General features: G+C 39.2%; 1 protein-coding gene and 1 long non-coding RNA gene across 3 annotated transcripts in view; one reads left to right on the top strand and one right to left on the bottom strand.

Annotated features, from left to right (window-relative positions):
- LOC309624853 overlaps window positions 1-20,915 on the top strand; it is a 57,603-nt gene extending 36,688 nt beyond the window's left edge. Inside the window, exons 2-3 of one of the 2 annotated variants that reach the window (XR_014242165.1) lie at window positions 17,518-17,698; window positions 18,202-20,915. This is a non-coding gene — a long non-coding RNA (uncharacterized lncRNA). Of the gene's footprint in view, window positions 1-17,517 lie in introns of both variants that reach the window. The other variant, XR_014242166.1, reaches the window with a different exon arrangement.
- LOC309624842 (IQ domain-containing protein H-like) overlaps window positions 1-24,009 on the bottom strand; it is a 102,070-nt gene that overhangs the window by 36,620 nt on the left and 41,441 nt on the right. The gene's annotated exons all lie outside the window — the stretch shown is intronic.

Genomic DNA, 24,009 nt, shown 5'->3' with positions numbered 1-24,009 from the left:
GAGGGGTTAGGCTTGGAGCTGTGCTGCACCCTCTACTCTGCTCCAGAATCTCCTGCTTGGTGAATTTAAGAAATTGTGCACAACCTTCACGGCCATATTCAGCAACCCTGTCCCAGCACTCCTCCTCATCTGTTGGATGGGGAAACTAAATATCAGAAAGGGAAAATGGCTGGAGCACATGTCTAATCTGCCTTTTAGTTCAGAAGCACAATTAAAATGCATGTCACTGTTTCATGGCCCAGTGCTTTTTACTATATTTTCTTGCTTCCTGAGTTCTTGAAACTTTAGAGCAAAACACAGCTCAGGTCATCAGCTTTACTACATCCTCACAGTAAAGCTCTACCACTCCGTGTCCTATCTCACTCCTTTCCAAGTGCCATTTAACTTAGATACAGTAGGAGTCTCACTTTCTCTCAGACTAAGGATTACCAGTATTCTTGGAGCCTGGAGAGGCTTCTGTAGCAGAAAAGCAAGAACCCTGAACTTGGAGCACTGGATTTGAGTCCCAGCTCTGCCTTTTAATTAGCAATGTACGGGCGGGGGTGGGAGGGGGGTAAGTCATTTATCTTCTCTGAGTCTCAGTTCTATCTTCTGTAAAATAGGGATATTCTTATCTACAGGGCAGCTGAATTTTATGTAAAGGATTTGTTCCTGGAGGCATTTCATAATTGTAAACCACATAATTCAAGACAGCTAGACAAAGAATGGCAGATATGGCAAAGACTGCTGGTGGACCTTCAGTGTGCTACTTAGCCAGAAACTACATTTCCCAGGCCCTCTGGTAGCTTCCTGTGTCTTTGTGACAAGTTCTGGCCAGCAGTATAGGAATTGTAGTGATTCGACCAGTTGGAATACAGACAAGATGGTGGGAGTGTAGCAGTCACCTTAGATCACAAGATAGAAAATGGCCTGTTCAGGAGGACAGAGCAGTAAAACGGTAAGTGTGTGGGTACCTGGCATTGTAGAGCTGCCGTGTCAGCCATAAACTGCTCTGCTCAAACTGTGACATGAGAAAACATTAATTATTGTCGCATTTAATCTACTGGGTTTTTAAAATATAAATTTATTTATTTATTTATTTTTGGCTGCGTTGGGTCTTTGTTGCTGTGCGCGGGCTTTCTCTAGTTGCAGCGAGCGGGGGCTACTCTTCGTTGCGGTGCGCGGGCTTCTCATTGCAGTGGCTTCTCTTGTTGTGGAGCACGGGCTCTAGGCATGCGGGCTTCAGTAGTTGTGGCATGCGGGCTCAGTAGTTGTGGAGCACAGGCTTAGTTGCTCCAGGGCATGTGGGATGTTCCCAGACCAGGGCTCAAACCCATGTCCCCTACACTGGCAGGCAGACTCCCAACCACTGCGCCATCAGGGAAGTCCCTAATCTACTGTTATGTGTTACACTTGCTAAACTCATATTCTAAATTACACAGGATATTTTTATTTACTCAAGTGGTGCCTTCCTGTGGAAACTTAAGCTTAAATATATTTTAAATTCACTCAGATTGATCCAGCTTTGAAAGAAAATGAAATTTTATTTTTTTTTAAATTGGGGGGCATTTGAATTATTTCAAACTTTGTGTATAAAGCAAGAATTATTTTACATCATGGTATTTCAAGTTTATGTAATTCAATTTAACATAAAATTCATCATCACTGACCTTCCATAAGGCCATTGTGAGGAATTAATGTGTTAATATATGGAGATACACACCATAAACTTTTTTTCATACCAGAAACTGGGTTTTATTTTTGTTTCACATAAACATTTTATTGTAGTATAACTTTTTTTTAAAGGCACAAATCATAAAGTCATCAACTGATAAATTTTTACAAAGTGGACGCTGTGGGTCACCAGCCTCCAGGACAAGAGGTGCAGCATTACAAGCAGCCCAGGGGCCCCTCTCTTCCTCTCCCAGTCACTACCATAACCCAAAGGTAACCACTATTCTGAATTCTATTATCAGCTATTATTTTTCCGTTTGTGAACTTTACATGAATGGATTATTACAGTATGTATTCTTTTGTATCTGGCTTTTTTCTTTTAAAATTGGTGTGAGGTTTACCCATATTTTTTTTTTTAAAACATCTTTATTGAAGTATAATTGCCTTACAATGGTGTGTTAGCTTCTGCTTTATAACAAAGTGAATCAGTTATACACATACAATATGTTCCCATATCTCTTCCCTCTTGCATCTCCCTCCCTCCCACCTTCCCCATCCCACCCCTCTAGGTGGTCACAAAGCACCGAGCTGATCTCCCTGTGCTATGTGGCTGCTTCCCACTAGCTATCTATTTTACATTTGGTAGTGTATATATGTCCATGACACTCTCTTACCCTGTCACATCTCACCCCACCCCCTCCCCATATCCTCAAGTCCATTCTCTAGTAGGTCTGTGTCTTTATTCCCGTCTTGCCACTAGGTTCTTCATGGCCTTTTTTTTTGTTTTTTCCCCTAGATTCCGTATATATGTGTTAGCATACTGTATTTGTTTTTCTCTTTCTGACTTACTTCACTCTGTATGACAGACTCTAACTCCATCCACCTCACTACAAATACCTCCATTTCATTTCTTTTTATGGCTGAGTAATATTCCATTGTATATATGTGCCACATCTTCTTTATCCATTCATCTGTTGATGGACATTTAGGTTGCTTCCATGTCCTGGCTATTGTAAATAGAGCTGCAATGAACATTTTGGTACATGACTCTTTTTGAACTATGGTTTTCTCAGGGTATATGCCCAGTAGTGGGATTGCTGGGTCGTATGGTAGTTCTATTTGTAGTTTTTTAAGGAACCTCCATACCGTTCTCCATAGTGGCTATATCAATTTACATTCCCACCAACAGTGCAAGAGTGTTCCCTTTCCTCCACACCCTCTCCAGCATTTATTGTTTCTAGATTTTTTGATGATGGCCATTCTGATCGGTGTGAGATGATATCTCATTGTAGTTTTGATTTGCATTTCTCTAATGATTAATGATGTTGAGCATTCTTTCATGTGTCTGTTGGCAATCTGTATATCTTCTTTGGAGAAATGTCTATTTAGGTCTTCTGCCCATTTTTGGATTGGGTTGTTCGTTTTTTTGTTATTGAGCTGCATGAGCTGCTTGTAGATCTTGGAGATTAATCCTTTGTCAGTTGCTTCATTTGCAAATATTTTCTCCCATTCTGAGGGTTGTCTTTTGGTCTTGTTTATGGTTTCCTTTGCTGTGCAAAAGCTTTTAAGTTTCATTAGGTCCCATTTGTGTATTTGTGTTCTTATTTCCATTTCTCTGGGAGCTGGGTCAAAAAGAATCTTGCTGTGATGTATGTCATATAGTGTTCTGCCTATGTTTTCCTCTAAGAGTTTGATAGTGTCTGGCCTTACACTTAGGTCTTTAATCCATTTTGAGTTTATTTTTGTGCATGGTGTCAGGGAGTGTTCTAATTTCATACTTTTCCATGTACCTGTCCAATTTTCCCAGCACCACTTATTGAAGAGGCTGTCTTTTCTCCACTGTATATGCTTGCCTCCTTTATCAAAGATAAGGTGACCATATGTGTGTGAGTTTATCTCTGGGCTTTCTATCCTGTTCCATTGATCTATATTTCTGTTTTTGTGCCAGTACCAAACTGTCTTGATTACTGTAGCTTTGTAATATAGTCTGAAGTCAGGGAGCCTGATTCCTCCAGCTCCATTTTTCGTTCTCAAGATTGCTTTGGCTATTCGGGGTCTTTTGTGTTTCTATACAAATTGTGAAATTTTTTGTTCTAGTTCTGTGAAAAATGCCAGTGGTAGTTTGATAGGGATTGCATTGAATCTGTAGATTGCTTTGGGTAGTAGAGTCACTTTCACAATGTTGATTCTTCCAATCCAGGAACATGGTATATCTCTCCATCTATTTGTATCATCTTTAATTTCTTTCATCAGTGTCTTATAATTTTCTGCATACAGGTCTTTTGTCTCCTTAGGTAGGTTTATTCCTAGATATTTTATTCTTTTTGTTGCAATGGTAAACGGGAGTGTTTTCTTAATTTCACTTTCAGATTTTTCGTCATTAGTGTATAGAAATGCAAGAGATTTCTGTGCATTAATTTTGTATCCTGCTACTTTACCAAATTCATTGATTAGCTCTAGGAGTTTTCTGGTAGCATCTTTAGGATTCTCTATGTATAGTATCATGTCATCTGCAAATAGTGACAGCTTTACTTCTTCTTTTCCTATTTGGATTCCTCTTATCTCTTTGTCTTCTCTGATTGCTGTGGCTAAAACTTCCAAAACTATGTTGAATAATAGTGGTGAGAGTGGGCAACCTTGTCTTGTTCCTGATCTTAGTGGAAATGGTTTCAGTTTTTCACCATTGAGGACAATGTTGGCTGTGGGTTTGTCATATATGGCCTTTATTATGTTGAGGAAAGTTCCCTCTATGCCTACTTTCTGCAGGGCTTTTATCATAAATGGGTGTTGAATTTTGTCAAAAGCTTTCTCTGCATCTATTGAGATGATCATATGGTTTTTCTCCTTCAATTTGTTAATATGGTGTATCACATTGATTGATTTGCGTATATTGAAGAATCCTTGCATTCCTGGGATAAACCCCACTTGATCATGGTGTATGATCCTTTTAATGTGCTGTTGGATTCTGTTTGCTAGTATTTTGTTGAGGATTTTTGCATCTATGTTCATCAGTGATATTGGCCTGTAGTTTTCTTTCTTTGTGACATCTTTGTCTGGTTTTGGTATCAGGGTGATGGTGGCCTCGTAGAATGAGTTTGGGAGTGTTCCTCCCTCTGCAATATTTTGGAAGAGTTTGAGAAGGGTAGGTGTTAGCTCTTCTCTAAATGTTTGATAGAATTCACCTGTGAAGCCATCTGGTCCTGGGCTTTTGTTTGTTGGAAGGTTTTTAATCACAGTTTCAATTTCAGTGCTTGTGATTGGTCTGTTCATATTTTCTATTTCTTCCTGGTTCAGTCTCGGCAGTTTGTGCATTTCTAAGAATCTGTCCATTTCTTCCAGGTTGTCCATTTTATTGGCATAGAATTGCTTGTAGTAATCTCTCATGATCTTTTGTATTTCTGCAGTGTCAGTGGTTACTTCTCCTTTTTCATTTCTAATTCTCTTGATTTGAGTCTTCTCCCTTTTTCTCTTGATGAGTCTGGCTAATGGTTTATCAATTTTGTTTATCTTCTCAAAGAACCAGCTTTTAGTTTCATTGATTTTTGCTATTGTTTCCTTCATTTCTTTTTCATTTATTTCTGACCTGATCTTTATAATTTCTTTCCTTCTGCTGGCTTTGGGGTTTTTTTGTTCTTCTTTCTCTAATTGCTTTAGGTGCAAGGTTAGGTTGTTTATTCGAGATGTTTCCTGTTTCTTGAGGTAGGCTTGTATTGCTATAAACTTCCCTCTTAGCACTGCTTTTGCTGCATCCCATAGGTTTTGGGTCGTCGTATCTCCATTGTCATTTGTTTCTAGGTATTTTTTGATTTCCCCTTTGATTTCTTCAGTAATCACTTCGTTATTAAGTAATGTATTGTGTAGCCTCCATGTGTTTGTATTTTTTACAGATCTTTTCCTGTAATTGATATCTAGTCTCATAGCGTTGTGGTCGGGAAAGATACTTGATACGATTTCAATTTTCTTAAATTTACCAAGGCTTGATTTGTGACCCAAGATATGATCTATCCTGGAGAATGTTCCATGAGCACTTGAGAAAAATGTGTATTCTGTTGTTTTTGGGTGGAATGTCCTATAAATATCAATTAAGTTCATCTTGTTTAATGTATCATTTAAAGCTTGTGTTTCCTTATTTATTTTCATTTTGGATGATCTGTCCATTGGTGACAGTGGGGTGTTAAAGTCCCCTACTATGATTGTGTTGCTGTCGATTTCCCCTTTTATGGCTGTTAGTATTTGCCTTATATATTGAGGTGCTCCTATGTTGTGTGCATAAATATTTACAATTGTTATACCTTCCTCTTGGATCGATCCCTTGATCATTATATAGTGTCCTTCTTTGTCTCTTGTAATGGTCTTTATTTTAAAGTCTATTTTGTCTGATATGAGAATTGCTACTCCAGCTTTCTTTTGATTTCCATTTGCATGGAATATCTTTTTCCATCCCCTCACTTTCAGTCTGTATGTGTCTCTAGGTCTGAAGTGGGTCTCTTGTAGACAGCATATATATGGGTCTTGTTTTTGTATCCATTCAGCCAGCCTGTGTCTTTTGGTGGGAGCATTTAATCCATTTACATTCAAGGTAATTATCGATATGTATGTTCCTATTCCCATTTTCTTAAATGTTTTGGGTTTGTTATTGTAGGTGTTTTCCTTCTCTTGTGTTTCTTGCCTAGAGAAGTTCCTTTAGCATTTGTTGTAAAGCTGGTTTGGTGGTGCTGAACTCTCTCAGCTTTTGCTTGTCTGTAAAGGTTTTAATTTCTCCATCGAATCTGAATGAGATCCTTGCTGGGTAGAGTAATCTTGGTTGTAGGTTTTTCTCCTTCATCACTTTAAGTATATCCTGCCACTCCCTTCTGGCTTGCAGAGTTTCTGCTGAAAGATCAGATGTTAACCTTATGGGGATTCCCTTGTGTGTTATTTGTTGTTTTTCCCTTGCTGCCTTTAATATGTTTTCCTTATATTTAATTTTTGACAGTTTGATTAATATGTGTCTTGGCGTGTTTCTCCTTGGGTTTATCCTGTGTGGGACTCTCTGTGCTTCCAGGACTTGATTAACTATTTCCTTTCCCATATTAGGGAAGTTTTCAACTATAATCTCTTCAAATATTTTCTCAGTCCCTTTCTTTTTCTCTTCTTCTTCTGGGACCCCTATAATTCGAATGTTGGTGCATTTAATGTTGTCCCAGAGGTCTCTGAGACTGTCCTCAGTTCTTTTCATTCTTTTTTCTTTATCCTGCTCTGCAGTAGTTATTTCCACCATTTTATCTTCCAGGTCACTTATCCTTTCTTCTGCCTCAGTTATTCTGCTATTGATCCCATCTAGAGTATTTTTAATTTCATTTATTGTGTTTTTCATCATTGCTTGGTTCCTCTTTAGTTCTTCTACATCCTTGTTAAATGTTTCTTGCATTTTGTCTATTCTATTTCCAAGATTTTGGATCATCCTTACTATCATTATTCTGAATTCTTTTTCAGGTAGACTACCTATTTCCTCTTCATTTGTTAAGTCTGGTGTGTTTTGACCCTGCTCCTTCATCTGCTGTGTGTTTTTCTGTCGTCTCATTTTGCTTATCTTACTGTGTTTGGGGTCTCCTTTTCACAGGCTGCAGGTTTGTAGTTCCCGTTGTTTTTGGTATCTGTCCCCAGTGGCTAAGGTTGGTTCAGTGGGTTGTGTAGGCTTCCTGGTGGAGGGAACTAGTGCCTGAGCTCTGGTGGATGAGGCTGGATCTTGTCTTTCTGGTGGGCACGTCCACGTCTGGTGGTGTATTTTGGGGTGTCTGTGGCCTTATTATGATTTTAGGCAGCCTCTCTGCTAATGGATGGGGCTGTGTTCCTGTCTTGCTAGTTGTTTGGCATAGGGTGTCCAGCACTGTAGCTTGCTGGTCGTTGAGTGAAGCTGGGTCTTGGTGTTGAGATGGAGATCTCTGGGAGATTTTTGCCGTTTGGTATTATGTGGAGCTGGGAGGTCTCTTGTGGACCAGTGTCCTGAAGGTGGCTCTCCCACCTCAGAGGCACAGCCCTGTTGCCTGGCTGGAGCACCAAGAGCCTTTCGTCCACACGGCTCAGAGTAAAAGGGAGAAAAAATAGAAAGAAAGAAAGAAAGAGGCTATAATATAGTGAAGTAAAATAAAGCTATTATAAAGCAAAGCTATACAGACAAAATCTCACCCAGAAGCATATACATATACACTCACAAAAAAAAGGAATAGGGGAAAAATTAATATATCCTGCTCCCAAAGTCCACCTCCTGAATTTGGGATGATTCGTTGTCTATTCAGGTATTCAACAGATGCAGGCACATCAAGTTGTTTGTGGAGTTTTAATCCGCTGCTTCTGAGGCTGCTGGGAGAGATTTCCCCTTCTCTTCCCTGTTCGCACAGCTCCTGGGGTTCAGCTTTGGACTTGGACCCGCCTCTGCGTGTAGGTCGCCTGAGGGCGTCTATTCCCCGCCCAGACAGGACGGGGTTAAAGGAGCAGCTGCTTCGGGGGCTCTGGCTCACCCAGGCCGCGGGGAGGGAGGGGTACAGAGGAGGCGGGGCGAGCCTGCGGCGGCAGAGGCCGGCGTGACGTTGCACCAGCCTGAGGCGCGCAGTGCGTTCTCCCGGGGAAGTTGTCCCCGGATCACGGGACCCTGGCAGTGGCGGGCTGCACAGGCTCCCGGGAGGGGCGGTGTGGAGAGTGACCTGTGCTCACACACAGGCTTTTTGGAGGCGGCAGCAGCAGCCCCAGCGTCTCACGCCCGTCTCTGGGGTCCGCGCTGATCGCCGCGGCTCGTGCCCTTCTCTGGAGTTCATTTAGGCGGCGGCATTCTGAATCCCCTCTCCTTGCGCGCCGCGAAACAAAGAGGCAAGAAAAAGTCTCTTGCCTCTTCGGCAGCTGCAAACTTTTTCCCGGTCTCCCTCCCAGCCAGCTGTGGTGCGCTAACCCCTTCAGGCTGTGTTCACGCCGTCAACCCCAGTCCTCTCCCTGCGATCCAACCGAAGCCCGAGCCTCAGCTCCCAGCCCCGCCCGCCCCGGCGGGGGAGCAGACAAGCCTCTCGGGCTGCTGAGTGCTGCTTGGCGCCGAGCCTCTGTGCGGGAATCTCTCCGTTTTTCCCTCTGCGCCCCTGTTGCTGTGGGGTCCGCGCTGATAGCTGCGGCTCGCGCCCGTCTCTGAAGTTCGTTTAGGCGGCGCTCTGAATCCCCTCTCCTCGCACACCAGGAAACAAAAAGGGAAGAAAAAGTCTCTTGCCTCTTCGGCAGCTGCAGACTTTTTCCCCGGACTCCCTCCCGGCTAGCTGTGGTGCACTAACCCCTTCAGGCTGTGTTCACGCCGCCAACCCCAGTCCTCTCCCTGCGATCCGACCGAAGCCCGAGCCTCAGCTCCCAGCCCCGCCCGCCCCGGCGGGGGAGCAGACAAGCCTCTCGGGCTGGTGAGTGCTGGTCGGCACCGCTCCTCCGTGCGGGAACCTCTCCGCTTTGCCCTCCGCACCCCTGTGGCTGCGCTCTCCTCCGTGGCTCCGAAGCTTCCCCCCTCCGCCACCTGCAGTCTCTGCCTGGGAAGGGGCTTCCTAGTGCGTGGAAATCTTTCCTCCTTCACAGCTCCCTCCCACTGGTGCAGGTGCCGTCCCTATTCTTTTGTCTCTGTTATTTCTTTTTTCTTTTGCCCTACCCAAGTACGGGGGGAGTTTCTTGCCTTTTTGGAGGTCGGACGTTTTCTGCCAGCGTTCAGTGGGTGTTCTGTAGGAGCAGTTCCACGTGTAGATGTATTTCTACTGTATCTGTGGGAAGGAAGGTGATCTCCGCGTCTTACTCTTCCGCCATCTTCTCTCCTCTCCCCTACCCATATTTTTATATATAGCAGTATGTTCATACTATGGACTTTTAAATATTGATTTTGAGTTATAAATTATATTTATAGCTATAACCATTAAGACTTGAGCTTCCAACCTTCCACTTTTTTTGCATTGCTTATGATGTTCCTTCTGGAATATTCTCTCTCTTTTTCTCAACTCTGGCTACTAAATTCCTGTCACCTTTTAACAACTGGCTTAAAGGTAACGTCCTCTAGGAAATTACCTCTGATCTCTTCCTCCTCTGAGTTCCTATAGCTTTTCTTTGTACTTTGCTTATTCCATTTACAACCTATATTTTAGATATTTGTATAGTACCCTGGTGGCATTACATAATCCAGAACTCATTTAATTCTGTCTTATTTTCTCATCTGAAGAAGAAATAGAGCCAGAAAAGTTTTTAAAAATATAACCACTTAAGGCTTATTGGGAAGAAGCAATTAACATAACCATATTAATAGCAAATATTTTTCATTTTGATAAAGATAGTATTATACAATGGCAAGACTAAAAAATGACCTAGTTACAACTGTGATAATGATAGAGTAGCTTATTACAGACTAATCCTCCTGAAGATAACAATTATAAATTCTGGATAAAATATTTTTTAAAAACCCAACTATTTGAAGGTACTGAGATAAATTGAAAACAGGCAGAAGCTAGAAGGGAGTTGATGTTGAAAGAAGGGAACTGTAACAGTTGAGATTTATGTGTGTGTGACTTTGGTCCGAAAGTACTTCTCAGTCCATGAGATGCAAAGTGGCTATAATTTAAGAAGAAAGGCACAGTCTTACTGGCTAAGGAAGTAAGAGGATGAAGTTTAGGGCTGTCATAAAGGCTGAAAATGAAGGGGAATCCCAGAAAGGAGGAAGTTGCAAGGCAGGGATCCATAATTTGCAAATAAATGGCATGCAAATCCTTGGCTGACCTTTGAGCTACACATATATGGAAGAGATTCTGAGAAGCCCAGCAAAGATGCAACAGTTAACAATTTGAAAAAAACTGAGCAGAGATTCCAGCTGCTACCCACCAAGGGCAGAGTTTGGAATTTGAGTCTTGCCAAATTAATTGCCTGCTTGAACAAGAATTAACACATTCTAGAGCATGGTGACAGAATTCAGAGTCTATGCAACACATTATTTATAATGTCCTCAATGGTAAAAAGTTACTATATATGCTAAGAAATAGGAAAATATTATCCACACAAGAGAAATAGTCATCAATAGAAACAGACCCTGGAGGTGATGAACCAGTTTACTGCATAGACTGTGGTGATGGTTTCACCACACTCATCAAGTTGTATACACTAAATATGTACAGATTTTGTATGTCAATCATGCCTTAATAAATTAGTTTTTAAAAAAAGAAAGATATCAAGATAATCCAGAGAGTAGAATTAGCAGATAAGGACTTTAAAGCTGTTATTACACATATTTTAAAAACCTTAAAGAAAAATATTATCATAATGAATTAACAGATGGAAAATCTTGGTTGAAAAATGAAAACTATAAAAAAAGAACTAAATGGAAATTTTAGAACTGAAAAGTAAAACGTCTGAAATGAAAAGCTCGTTGGGTAGGCTTGACAGCAAGCAGATTGGAGTGAGCAAAAGAAAAGGTAGTGAACTTGAAGAGAGATCAATAGATGTTATCTAATCTAAAGAACAAAAAGAAAAAAATATTTAAAAAAAGAATAGATCCTCAGTGACCTGTGAACAATATCATGTTGTATATTTTGTATGTAATTGAAGTCCCAGAAAGAGAGGAGAAAGAGAAATGTGGAGAAAAATATTAAAGAAATAATGGCCAAAATGTTCCCCAATTTTCTGGAAAACATAAACTTATAGATCCTAGAAGCTCAATGAATCTCAAGGAGGATAAAGACAAAGAAAACCGCACATGGACACATCATGATCAAACCCCTGGAGAACAAAGACAGAGAAAAACTTGAAAGTAGCCAGAAAAGAAAGAAAGAAAGGAAAAAAGACGCATTATATACAGGGAATCAATGATCTGAATGATTACTAACTTCTCATCAGAAACAATGGAACTTTAAAGCATTAATTAAAAAAACCCAAAACCTGGCAACTCAAAATTCTCTATAAAGACAATATAAAGACTTTTTTTTTGATAAAAGAAGACACATAAGCAGTATGTGTTACAAGAAATGCTTAAAAGAAGTTTTTTAGGCTGACAGAAAATGATGCAAAATGGAAACTCAGAACTCTATAGTAAATATAAAAGACTATATATTTTTCTCCTCTTAATTTCTCTTAAAGACAATTGACTGTTTAAGGCAAAAAATTATAACATATTGTGCAGTTTACAATACATGTAAATTACATGACAACAAAAGCACAAAGAATTGAGAGGTAAATAGAATTCTATAGTTTGCAAGTTCCTTACATTGTATGTGAACTGGTGCAATATTAACTCCAAGGAAACTCTAATAAAGTTAAGGATGCATATTGTAATCCCTAGGGCAACCACTAAAAATAATACAAAGAGGTATAGCCTAAAAGCCAATAAAACAGAATATTAAAATTTTTTTTATAAAAAAATCACACAATCCTAAGTCAGGCAGGAAACAAAGGGACAAAAAAGAGTTGGAAAAAAATAGAAAACAAGTAGAAAAATGGTCATTCTAAATCAAATCATGTCAATACTTACATTAAATGGAAATGGACTAACCATTAATTAAAAAGCAGAGGTTAGCAGGCTGGATTTTCAAAACAAGATACAACTATAAGCTATCTATAAGAGATGGATTTTAATTTTAAAGACACAGATTGAAGTAATAACAACAAAAAAGAGATTTATATATCATGTAAACAGTAAGCAAAAGAAGGAGTGGCTATATTAATATCAAAGTAGACTTTAAGACAAGGAGTATTATCAAAGAGAAAGAGGGGTAAAAAGCTCAATTAGTTGAGAAAACATAAAAATCATAAACATGTATGCCTCTAATAACATTAACACAAAAAAATGGAATAAAAATGATTAAAACTAAAGAAAGAAATAGACAAATCTTTGCTTAGAGTTGAAGATTTTTAAATTCCTCCCTCAGTACTTTGTAGAACAAATAGATTTTAAGAATCATTAAGAATATAGAAGATCTTGGGAATCCCCTGGTGGTCCAGTGGTAGGACTCCACGCTCTCACTGCTGAGGGCCTGGGTTCAGTCCTTGGTTGGGGAACTAAGATCCCACAAGCCACGTGGCACAACCAAAAAAAAAAAAATAATAAGGTCTTATCAACATGGGTTTGATTACAGAAACTAAGTATTCTCTAAATAATGAAAAAAATATATAGAAAATCTGAGTATCACCAATAGCCACCCTGACCTAACTGATATTTATAGACCACTACAACCAACAATGGTGAGATATACATTCTTTTCAAGTATACATGAAACATTCACCAAAATAAATTATATCCTGAGCCACAAAATAAGTCTCAATCAATTTCAAAATATTTGAATCTTATAGAGTATATTCTTTGTCACCAGTGGAATTAAATTAGAATTCAGTAAGAATGAGAAAACTGGGGCTTCCCTGGTGGCACAGTGGTTAAGAATCCACCTGCCAATGCAGGGGTCACGGGTTCGAGTCGGGGAAGATCCCACATGCCACGGAGCAACTAAGCCCGTACGCCACAACTACTGACCTGTGCTCTAGAGCCTGCGAGCCACAACTGAAGCCCGCACACCTAGAGCCCATGCTCCACAACAAGAGAAGCCACTGCAATGAGAAGCCTGTGCACTGCAAGGAAGAGTAGCCTCCACTCGCCACGACTAGAGAAAGCCCACGTGCAGCAATGAAGACCCAACGCAGCCAAAAATAAAATAAATTAATTAATTTTAAAAAAAATGAGAAAACTAAAAAAAAAAAAAATCCCCAAATATGTAGAAATTTAACAACACACTCACAAGTCAAAGAAAAAAAATCATTAGAGAAATTTTGAACTGAATGATCATGAAAATGCAACATATCAAAATTTGTGAGATGCAGCTAAAAAAACTGCTTAGAGGAAAACTTATCAGTCTAAATGCTTATTTTAGAAAATAAGAAAGGTCTAAAATCAATGATCTAAGATTCTACCTTAAAAAGTTTAAAAAAAGAGTAAAATAAACTCTAAGTAAAAGGAAGAGAATAAAAAAGATAAGAGGAGAAATACATGAAATGGAAAACAAATAACAGAGAAAATCAACAAAACCTAAAGTGATTCTTAGAAAAGATTAATAAAATTGATAAACCCCAGCAAGAATGATCAAGAAAAAGAGAAAGCATCAATTACCAATATCAGAAATAAGGAAGAAAGAGAGAAAAGAGAACAAGAGAGAAAGGAAGAGAAAAAGAAAGAAAGAAGAAGGGAGGGAGGGAGGGAGGGAGGGAGGGAGGGAGGGAGGAAGAGAAAAGGCACACACAGGGTCACCGTTCTCAGAACTGGAAAGGGTCTTAGGATGATAAAAGGGTAGTTAGTGGCAGAAGTGACCCTGGGATTGTGAACAGACTCAAAGAATGTGGTGAGTAGAGATGACCATGGAGGAGATGCCAAAACAAATATCATTTGGAACACACAGAAGTCTGAGGTACAAACATCTGCACACCTCACAGGCCCTGAACAGTACATCACATTAAAAAAAAAGTGGAGTTTGTTATGATGCCCCAAAGCCCCCAAGAAAATATTAAATCCCAGTAAAATGTGAATAAAGAAGGAAAAATATGTAATGTTGTCTAAAAATTTTTCCATTAAAAATAGTTAAAATAAAATCCAGCCCTTAAGCAAAATTTCTCGAAGTTTGTTCCTTTGAATATGGTTCTATAGCTATTCTGCAAAGAGGGTTCTGAGGAAATTTTGCTCACATTGCTAATGGCGTTGGCCACTCTCCTCCTAAAGATTCTTAATGTACATCAGCATGTTAGTGACTGCAGCTGGCCTAGTTGTATGAAAGTCAGCCTGTCTCTCTTTAACCTCATGGTCACCACTTTTACAGGACCACAAAACCCTCCTTTCATGGAATACCTATTAACATTCCAAGGAACCAGTATTCTTTGGAATACATATTGGAAAAAACTGATCAAAGGATTAAAACATAGCTAACAATAGTACTTGCTGTAATTTGTTACTATTAGACCATTCTGCAAAGTTAAAACATAAGTGATAACTTGATTTTACATGAAACTTTTCTTTGAAGCAACTTGAAACATAATGGACTCAGGATATTCTGATAGATTCAGACTGACAAAAGTCTAACTATTTTTGGTTCTGTTTTGTCTCTCTATATTTAGTAGCATTAAGTGTAGCATTCCAATAGAAATGTTTAAAAACTGGAAGAGTAATCACTCCAGAATGCTTCTAGTTCAGGTGTTTTTAAGTCAATGAAGGAATTGACTCCCAAATACAAATTAAATCCATTAAAAATTACAACATTATTCATTTAGTAAAAAATCTGATTTTTAAAGTGTATTAGATCAGCTTAATACCATGTGTGTGTGTTAAAAGTTTGTCCTTTTTGCACATATTCTCTTGGAATAATTTTCCTAGACTCTGAATCAGACTGTCAAGAAAATACATGTCTAAATTTTGAGTTAGCCACATGTTAATTACATGACTTGGTCATATATCTTAACCTGTACAATCCTGAGAGTATTATGGGAATAATGATCTCTCTGACATGCTCTGAGTATGCAGTGATAACACATAAAAGTCACTAGGACAGGGTCAGGTATATAATAGGTCATCAATAAATGCTTCGTTAAATGTATTAATGGAAGATGAAGACATCAGTGCCTTCTGTGAATTTTACTTCCACAGTCAGAAGAGAAAACAGCTTCACCTGGTCTGCTTTCCTATTTTACATGTCCTATGTTAATGGGCATAAATGGAAAGGAAGGGAGCCAAAGGAAAGAGATTTTGAGCAGAATCAGAATTATGGATTGTCAGAACTGGATGATATCTTAGAGATGATTTGATCCAGTGCCCTAAGTTTACAAATGAGCAAACTAAGTCCCAAAGAGTATAAGTGATTTGCCCAAAAATCACAGAGAAGTTAGTGACAAATCCAGGACTGGAGCCCAATGTAAACAGGGATGTTTCTTGTAATGAGGATTGTTAATACTGTATGAGGCCAACAGTGTTTTTAAAAATCTTCATTTTCATCAAAAAGTCTACAAATAAAAAATGCTGGAGAGGGTATGGAGAAAAGGGAACCCTCCTACACTGTTGGGGGGAATGTAAATTGGTGCAGCCACTATGGAGAACAGTATGGAGTTTCCTTAAAAAACTAAAAACAGAGTTACCATATGATCCGGCAATCCCACTCCTGGGTGTATATCCAGAGGAAACCCTAATTTGTTAAGATACATGTACCCCAATGTTCATAGCAGCACTAGTTACAATAGCCAAGACATGGAAGCAACCTAAGTGTCCATCAAAAGATGAATGCATAAAGAAGATGTGGTACACACACACACACACACACACACACACACACACACACACACACACAATGGAATATTACTCAGCCATAAAAAAGAATGAAATAATGCCATTTGCAACAACATGGATGGACCTAGAGATTATCATACTAAATGATAAGTTAGACAGAGAAAGACAAATATCATATGATATCACTTGTATGTGGCATCTAAAAAAATGGTACAGATGAATTTATTTACAAAACAGAAACAGAATAGACATAGAAAACAAACTGGTTACCAAAGGGGGAAGGTGTGGGGAAAGATAGATTAGGAGCTTGTGATTAACAGATACATACCACTTTATATAAAATAGGTAACTAACAAGGACCTACTGTATAGTGCAGGGAGGTATACTCAATATTTTGTAATAACCTATAAGGGAAAAGAATCTGAAAAAGAATATATATATATATATATATGTATAAATATATATATATACACATATATATATATATACATATATATATATACACATATATATATATACATATATATATATATGTATATATATATATATATATATATGTATATATATAACTGAATCACTTTTCTGTACACCAGAAACTAACACAACATTATAAATCAACTATACTTCAATTAAAAAAAAAAATCTTCCAGGACTTCCCTGGCGGTCCAGTGGTTAGGATTCCGAGCTTCCATTGCAGGGGGCATGGATTCGAGCCCTAGTCGGGGAGCTAAGATCCCACATGCCGCATGACAATCTTCCTTCAACTAACTTGAAAAATAGTTCTCTTTTATGGTTTTCTTTTTTAACATTTTATTTAATCCATCTGGAGTTTTCTTTTGTATAGAATGTAAGGTTAGAATTAACTTAATGCTTTTCCCCCAAATATTTCGCCAAATGACTCAGCACTATTTATCTAACAGGTCCTCCCTTTCCTACTGACTTAGTGTCACCTTTATTACACTTTCAGTTATTTTTTATACGGAAGTCAATATCTATGCTCATTTCTTTTATTCCGTTAATTAATCTTTCTTGTTAATTTTTGTGCCCAGAGGATGCTATTATAATTGTTGTAAGTTTTTTAATTATTATTTTTTCTTAACTTTAATTTTATATTGGCCTATAGTTTTTCAACAATGTTGTGTTAGTTTCAGGTGTACAGCAAAGTTATTCAGTTATACATATACATATATCTATTCTTTTTCAAGTTCTTTTCCCATTTAGGTTATTACAGAATACTGAGCAGAGTTCCCTGTGCTATACAGTAGGTCCTTGTTGGTTATCTATTTTAAATATAGCAGTGTGTATATGTCAATTCCAAACTCCCAATCTATAATTGTTGTAATTATATCATATGTTTTAATAAGAAGTATGGAAAGTTCACCTTCATTAATCTTCTTTAGGGGAAAAAAATGAAGCCTTTGGCCATTTATTTTTTAAGATGATGAACACTGGCAAGTTGAAAAGAATTAATATTCCATGCAAACCAAATAAAACCCATAAGAATTTTGAATGGAATTACATTAGATATAAAGATTAATTTGTAAAGAACTGGCGTTTTTATTATAATCGTTTTTCCTTTTCAGGAGTATGATATATCTTTTTATTTATTCAACTGTTCTTTGACATCGCTCAGTAAATTCATGTAAAGACTTTAAGGCATGCAATGATCATCTAGGAATGAGAAAATTAATTCTACCTGAAGAGATCTGGGAAGACATTTTTATGGCCCGAAAGAGGAAAGCTCTACAAATGTAGTCAAATGAGGTACATGGTATTTCATTATTTAACTTGACATAGCCTAACTCAATTATACAGTTCCTTAAAGAACTTGTCACTCAAAGTCATTAACCACATACACACATCAAGAGTAAATTTTCATTGGATTCTGACCAGATCGGGCACTATGCTTGATGTTGGAAATATGGTCCCTGCCCTCAAAGGGGTTTACAATCTAGTTGGGGGGAGTTTCCATGCTAAAAGTACCAGCTCTAGAAAGTAGATCTTAAATGTTCTTACCACACACACACTCACACAAAAGGTAATTATATGAGGTGATAGAAGTGTTAACTAACCTTATGGTCATAATCATTAAATACATAATCATGTGTCTAATCATCACATTGTACACCTTAAATTTACACAATATTATATGTCAATTATATTTCAATACAGCTAGGGAAAAAAAGTACCAGCTCCTCTTATTGTTCTAATCCTTGTGTTAATGTAGCTTCTCACTAAGTGGTTTGATCTTTTACTTCTATTCCCAGATCAAGGTAGAGAAATTTCTCCACAAATTTCTTGGTCATCAAGGAAGTAATTATTGGCAGGGTCCCAGCTCTACCCCTTGGATGCAGGTAAAAATCACCATCCTCAAAGCTACCTGGAGGTGGTATAGAATAAGGATTAAGAATGCCAACTTGGAAGTCAGACTGGCTGAGTTTGAATTATGACCCTTTGACCTTTAGTTGTGTGACTTTGGGTAAGTTATTTAACCACCGTTGCCTCAGTTTCCCCAAATATAAAATGAAAGTAGTAATAGTACTTAACTTGTAGAGTTATTGCGAGGATTACATGAGACAATCCATGTATATTGTGCTTAACACCATGCCCAACACAGAGAAGGACTCAGAAGTGCATTATTTAATGTGCAGTTTCCTGAGCAGGTTATACATTTCAGCTTAGAGTGCAGCTCTGCTTGGCGGCACAGCTCTCCAGGCTAGAACATGGAGGTTCTAGTGGGGGAATTATCCTCCCCTGTAGTAAAATCTAGGTCCTACTCTTGAAACTACTGGTAAATGGAATAATAAACCCAAGACTGTGGAAAGATGGTGACAGGTACTTCCCCTGGAATTTCAATGTTTTCAATTAAATGATAATTCCATAATGAGAAGTTTACACTTTTGAAAATCCTTCACTGAAAGAGTCAATCCTCTTTTCCCCTAAATTGTGGCTATATTGAATGAATCCAGTATTAGGTATCAAGTACATCTTTACATGGATGGAGAAGAGGATGTTGGGACAATAGTTTCTTGGTGGTCAGCTACCTCTCTGGGGTGATTGCCTGTTTTCACTTTACAACTTCTCCTGATAACCTTCCATAAGGATTGGCCCCTTTAAGTTAGAGGTGGAAGAGGGTATTTTGAAACTCAGAGAAGAGTTTTCTTAGAAACATCTTAAACAAGCTGGTAAGATCCCCTGGCAAACTCACGTGAGATATTAGTACAACTGAACCTAATGACTGGACATTTCTGGGTCTCTCACCAGCAAGGCATGGGGAAAGGAGAATTCTTTTCCTCTTGTGGCTCTGGCGGCTTGGGAAACATGGGGAGATAAGGGAAGCGCAGGGTTTATCGTCAAGAAATCCCCCAAGAATACTTCTCTTTATGGGCTGGTTCCTTCTCACCTCCTTTCTTATTTTTCTCTTTTTCTTCCATATGCATCCTGTTTCTTCCAGCCAGGGATTCTTTCCTCCTCTGGGTAGTACAATTACTTGGGTAGGAAGTTTAGAGTAGTGACAAGAAGATATGTTCCCCCACCCCTGTCCCCAACTCTGAGTGTGAAACCAGAAAAATAAATAAATGATCAATGTGGCCAGCTCCATGTAGAAGTTGATTTAAAAGACCCAGGCCCCGAATAGGAACGTAGTCTATTTAGTGTCATCAAAGAAACAAGACATCAGCTGAAGGTGAGTGGTCTTTTATACTAGGAAATTAGTAAAGAGGAAGGCATTGGTTAGGAACACAGGCTCTAATATCAGATAGGCCTGGATTTGAATCTGGGCCCTACCACTTACTAATTATAAGACTGGAGCAAGTAACTTAATTTCTCTTAGCCGTAGTTTTTTTTAATCAGTAAGATGGGGTAATATCACTCATTCCACAGGGATAAATGTGGCTGTGGATATAAGCAGCTCAGCACGGTGCAACATAATTCATAGTCAAGTCCAAGCAGATAGTAGCTATTTATTATAAAAAGTTGAATCAGAGAGTCAGAATTTCTCAGTGCCCCTAAAGCACTCGCTTCCCAAGGATGTATTCATATCCCTTTGGCAGAAGTAGCTTCACAGATGGATGCATCAGACTATAAATGTGTGATGCTGCTCACCATGAAGATCATCCAACTAATTACCCTTAGTCAGTTTCCCTGTTCACTAAGCAGGCTTCTAACTGGGCTTTCTGTGTAGCTTTGTAATAAGGATACAATATGCTCATCAGATCAGGCTGACTTGAACATTCAGGTCTGTTTGGCCATTATAGCTCTCCTTAGAATACATAAAGTGGCGTTCCAGTTTGTACATCAGCCTCTTGTGAGTCCAGCTGCACCCAAGAGATTGATCAACTCTGACAAAATCAATCTCTAATCCTACAAAGTCGAGCGTTATACCCTGAGCTGCACCAAAGTAATAGCACTTCAGGGGGGCTCTGAGATGCAAATTGCTGACTTGCAAGACAGGTATAGCCTGGAGACTACTTTCTTTGACTACATAGGGTTTTTATTTATTTATTTATTTATTATAAATTTATTTATTTATTTTTGGCTGCGTTGGGTTTTCGTTGCTGCACGCGGGCTTTCTCTAGTTGCTGCGAGCGGGAGGCTACTCTCCGTTGCGGTGCGCGGACTTCTCATTGCGGTGGCTTCTCTTGTTGTGGAGCACAGGTTCTAGGCACACGGCTTCAGTAGTTGTGGCACATGGGCTCAGTAGTTATGGCTCTTGGGCTCTAGAGCGCAGGCTCAGTAGTTGTGGCACACGGCCTTAGTTGCTCTGCGGCATGTGGGATCTTCCTGGACCAGGGATTGAACCCGTGTCCCCTGCATTGGCAGGTGGATTCTTAACCACTGCACCACCAGGGAAGTCCCAGCATAGGGTTTTTAAACTCATCTGAGCGAATATTTTAAAATCAGGAGATTTCACCAAAAATGTGAATATGAGTTTCCAGCTTCTTATGAAACTGCAGCCAAAAGATTAGAGCTGAGGCATCTGTTTCCTGTAGGGAGGAATTGACAGAGGTAATTGACAGAGAGGAAGTGGGTGGTGTGGGGGCAGGAGGGGAAGAGAAGGGCAGCAGTGTTTGCGAGAAATCGACCACTCCTATTCTTTATCCTTCTCTCTCCACAACTCTTGTCCCAAAGAAAATCTGCTTTTGACCAACGTTGGAGGAAGAGGTAAAACAGGGCAGGGATTAGGGATGGAGTAACCGGTAGAAACCTACGTAGCAGTGGGGTATTCAGCATTAGAAAGAGAGCTTAAGAGGAAATAGCCATCCAGCTAGACTGGCCAGCTCTGAGTGGCCATTCATATGAAAGGGACAGAGAGTTGTATGTATAGGGTGAGGTGCTGCCTGTAGAACTCTAATTAGGCAGTTTCATGAACTTCTAACAAGTTCAGCAGATAGCGCTATTCAAGAAATGTTTGTACCCAAAGGGAGAGGAAATAAAGTTTAATAACCAGTGAGGAGGGGCTTCCCTGGTGGCACAGTGGTTAAGAATCCGCCTGCTAATGCAGGGGACATGGGTTCGAGCCCTGGTCTGGGAAGATCCCACATGCTGCAGAGCAACTAAGCCCATGCGCCACAACTACTGAGCCTGTGCTCTAGAGCCCATGAGCCACAACTACTGAAGCCCGTGAACCACAACTACTGAAGCCCATGAGCCACAGCTACTGAAGCCCACACACCTAGAGCCTGTGCGTCACAACAAGAGAAGCCCGTGCACCGTAACGAAGAGTAGCCCCTGCTCGCCACAACTAGAGAAAGCCCGTGCGCAGCAACGAAGACCCAACACAGCCAAAAATAAATAAATAATACCTTAAAAATAAAACCAATGAGGACATCAAGGGAGAGAGATTGTTCAGGAGAATTCTCAAGCTGCCCTTCAGTTAAAGCATCTGGAGAAGTGATCTAATCTCAGAAACTGTCTGCCTTAAGCCCTTCTCTTTATGATGTAGACTGAGGTCACACAATTAGATTTCAGTGGCCCATTCAAGGGCACCCATCAATTGGCTCTACACATCGAACCACATCTTTTCGTTTCTTCCTTTATAAAAATTCAACATGATTAGGCAAAGCTCTAACCATCCTCCATTACTTTCATTATTCTCCATCTCTGCCTTTGCTTCTGTTGTTTCCAGTGCTTAAAATACATGCTATCTCTGCTTTCAGCCGTGTCCATCAGTTCCACTAAGGCCTATCTTAAACCTTGCCTCCATCCATCAGTTATACTGACCACTACTTTGTCTCCCCTGAGAGACTGGCGGTCCCATAAGGCAGCAAAGGAGGCACTTTAATCTGGGAGTCACACCATTGGGGCTGTGGCTGTAATGATGACTCTGAATAAGCCAATATGTCTTCTCAGCATACAGACGAGGAATCTCAGTCTTTAGAGGCTAAGTGATGTACCTGTGATAACTTGACTTACAGCAGCAGAGGCAGGATTAGCACCCAAGTGCTCTGACTCTTCTCTCAGTCTAGTTCTTTCCACTAACAGTGTGCCTGGTTGCTTTCAGACCTCTTAGTTACCAACCATAAACAGATGTATTCAGACTATCATTGAAGATAGAGATGGAAATTACAAGACTATATAAATGGAGCATTTTGGTGGCATATCATCCCAACTTTACAGTCTTTACAGATCTCCTCCAAATAAATATCTCCTGGGCTCACATTACACATTCTGATTCAGAAGCTGTGCTTTTAAAGAAAGTATAGGGTGGATCACTCTAGACTGTGGGTACTTACTTCTATTCTACCAAAGAAGTTTTAAAAGGCTAGGAACGTATATTTGAATTCAAGTACAGTTTAAGGTACAATGGGTTAGAATATTGGAGAACACAGCAATAGTATTTATTCATCTCAAGTACCTCTCAGTAGATAATTAAACTGGGCCATGATAAAAACAATTCTATTAGGCCCGTTTCTCTTGTGGCTAATGCTGTTGTGCTACTTGCTGTAGTATTTTTCCTTTGCTTCATTTTAAACAGAGCACTTACTGTAATATTGCAAGCATTACCACTTTCCTCCTTGCAATAAAAAAAGCAACAGTAGACAAAAACATGAAGTTTTATATTTTCACTCATGAAGATACAACTCATGAAAATCTGAATGGCAATCTAGATATAGCCACTTTTTTGGTGGGTTTCCTGCACCATCAACTAAGAAGTGGCTCTTTCATCCATAAAGAATACAGTTTTTAGGATTCTTCTCTGTTCTCATGCACACTTTGCCCCACACTTGGTGTTTGTGTGTAAGAAAAGATCTATCGCAGAGAGTTCTAACTTTTGCGGGGGGGTGTGTCATGAACCTCTTTGGCAGTCTGGTGAAGGCTATGGATCCTTTCTGAGAATAATGTTATTATAAATGCAGAAAATAATATACACTGGAAACCAATTATATTGAAATACATTTCTATCCATGGACGCCTTGTGTCTTAAACCTATCATAGCGCTGACTCAGGCTCCTCCATCTACCTAATTTTTAGCTTTTCAAAGTGAAATTATAAGGTTAGAAACACAGCCTCTCAGTACGGAGTCAAACAAATATCAAAACTGAAGTCCAAAGCCCTAGTCACAAAGTGGAAAGACATTGGATCACATCAGGGAGCAGGGCTAGCTAGTTAGCAGGTGGCTGCTGACCTGGGATGAGTCCAGGACAATGCAAAGGCTCTCTTCCTGCATCCCCCAAATCCCTCTTCTCCCTGTTCACTCATGCTTGAAATCCCTTAATAGAGTCTAACTCCTTTGGTTTAATTAAATAGAGGATTTACTCTTGTTAAAAAGCAAAAACCCGTGGGAGAGGTAATTCTCTATGCCAAAGATTTTCAAATTTATTTTTAGCAGTAGAATCTATTTTTCAGATGCATTCTTAAATAGAATGCTGATATGTAAATAGATGCAAGTTTTATACAAATTTAGTATAATGTTATATGTTGTATTATATATAAATAAGAATTCATATATATTTATATGTATTCATATATAAATCAACATTGGAAACAGGCTACTTTGATAAAGGCAAATTATGACATCAAGAGCTATAGATAATAGCTGCAATCTTACATCCATCAGAGCATACACCTTATTT

Source organism: Balaenoptera borealis, assembly GCF_965194805.1.
Source record: "Balaenoptera borealis genome assembly, chromosome: 3".
NCBI lineage: Eukaryota > Metazoa > Chordata > Mammalia > Artiodactyla > Balaenopteridae > Balaenoptera > Balaenoptera borealis.
Note: the sequence above shows the minus strand (reverse complement) of the source record. Positions and strands in the feature narration are given on the sequence as shown.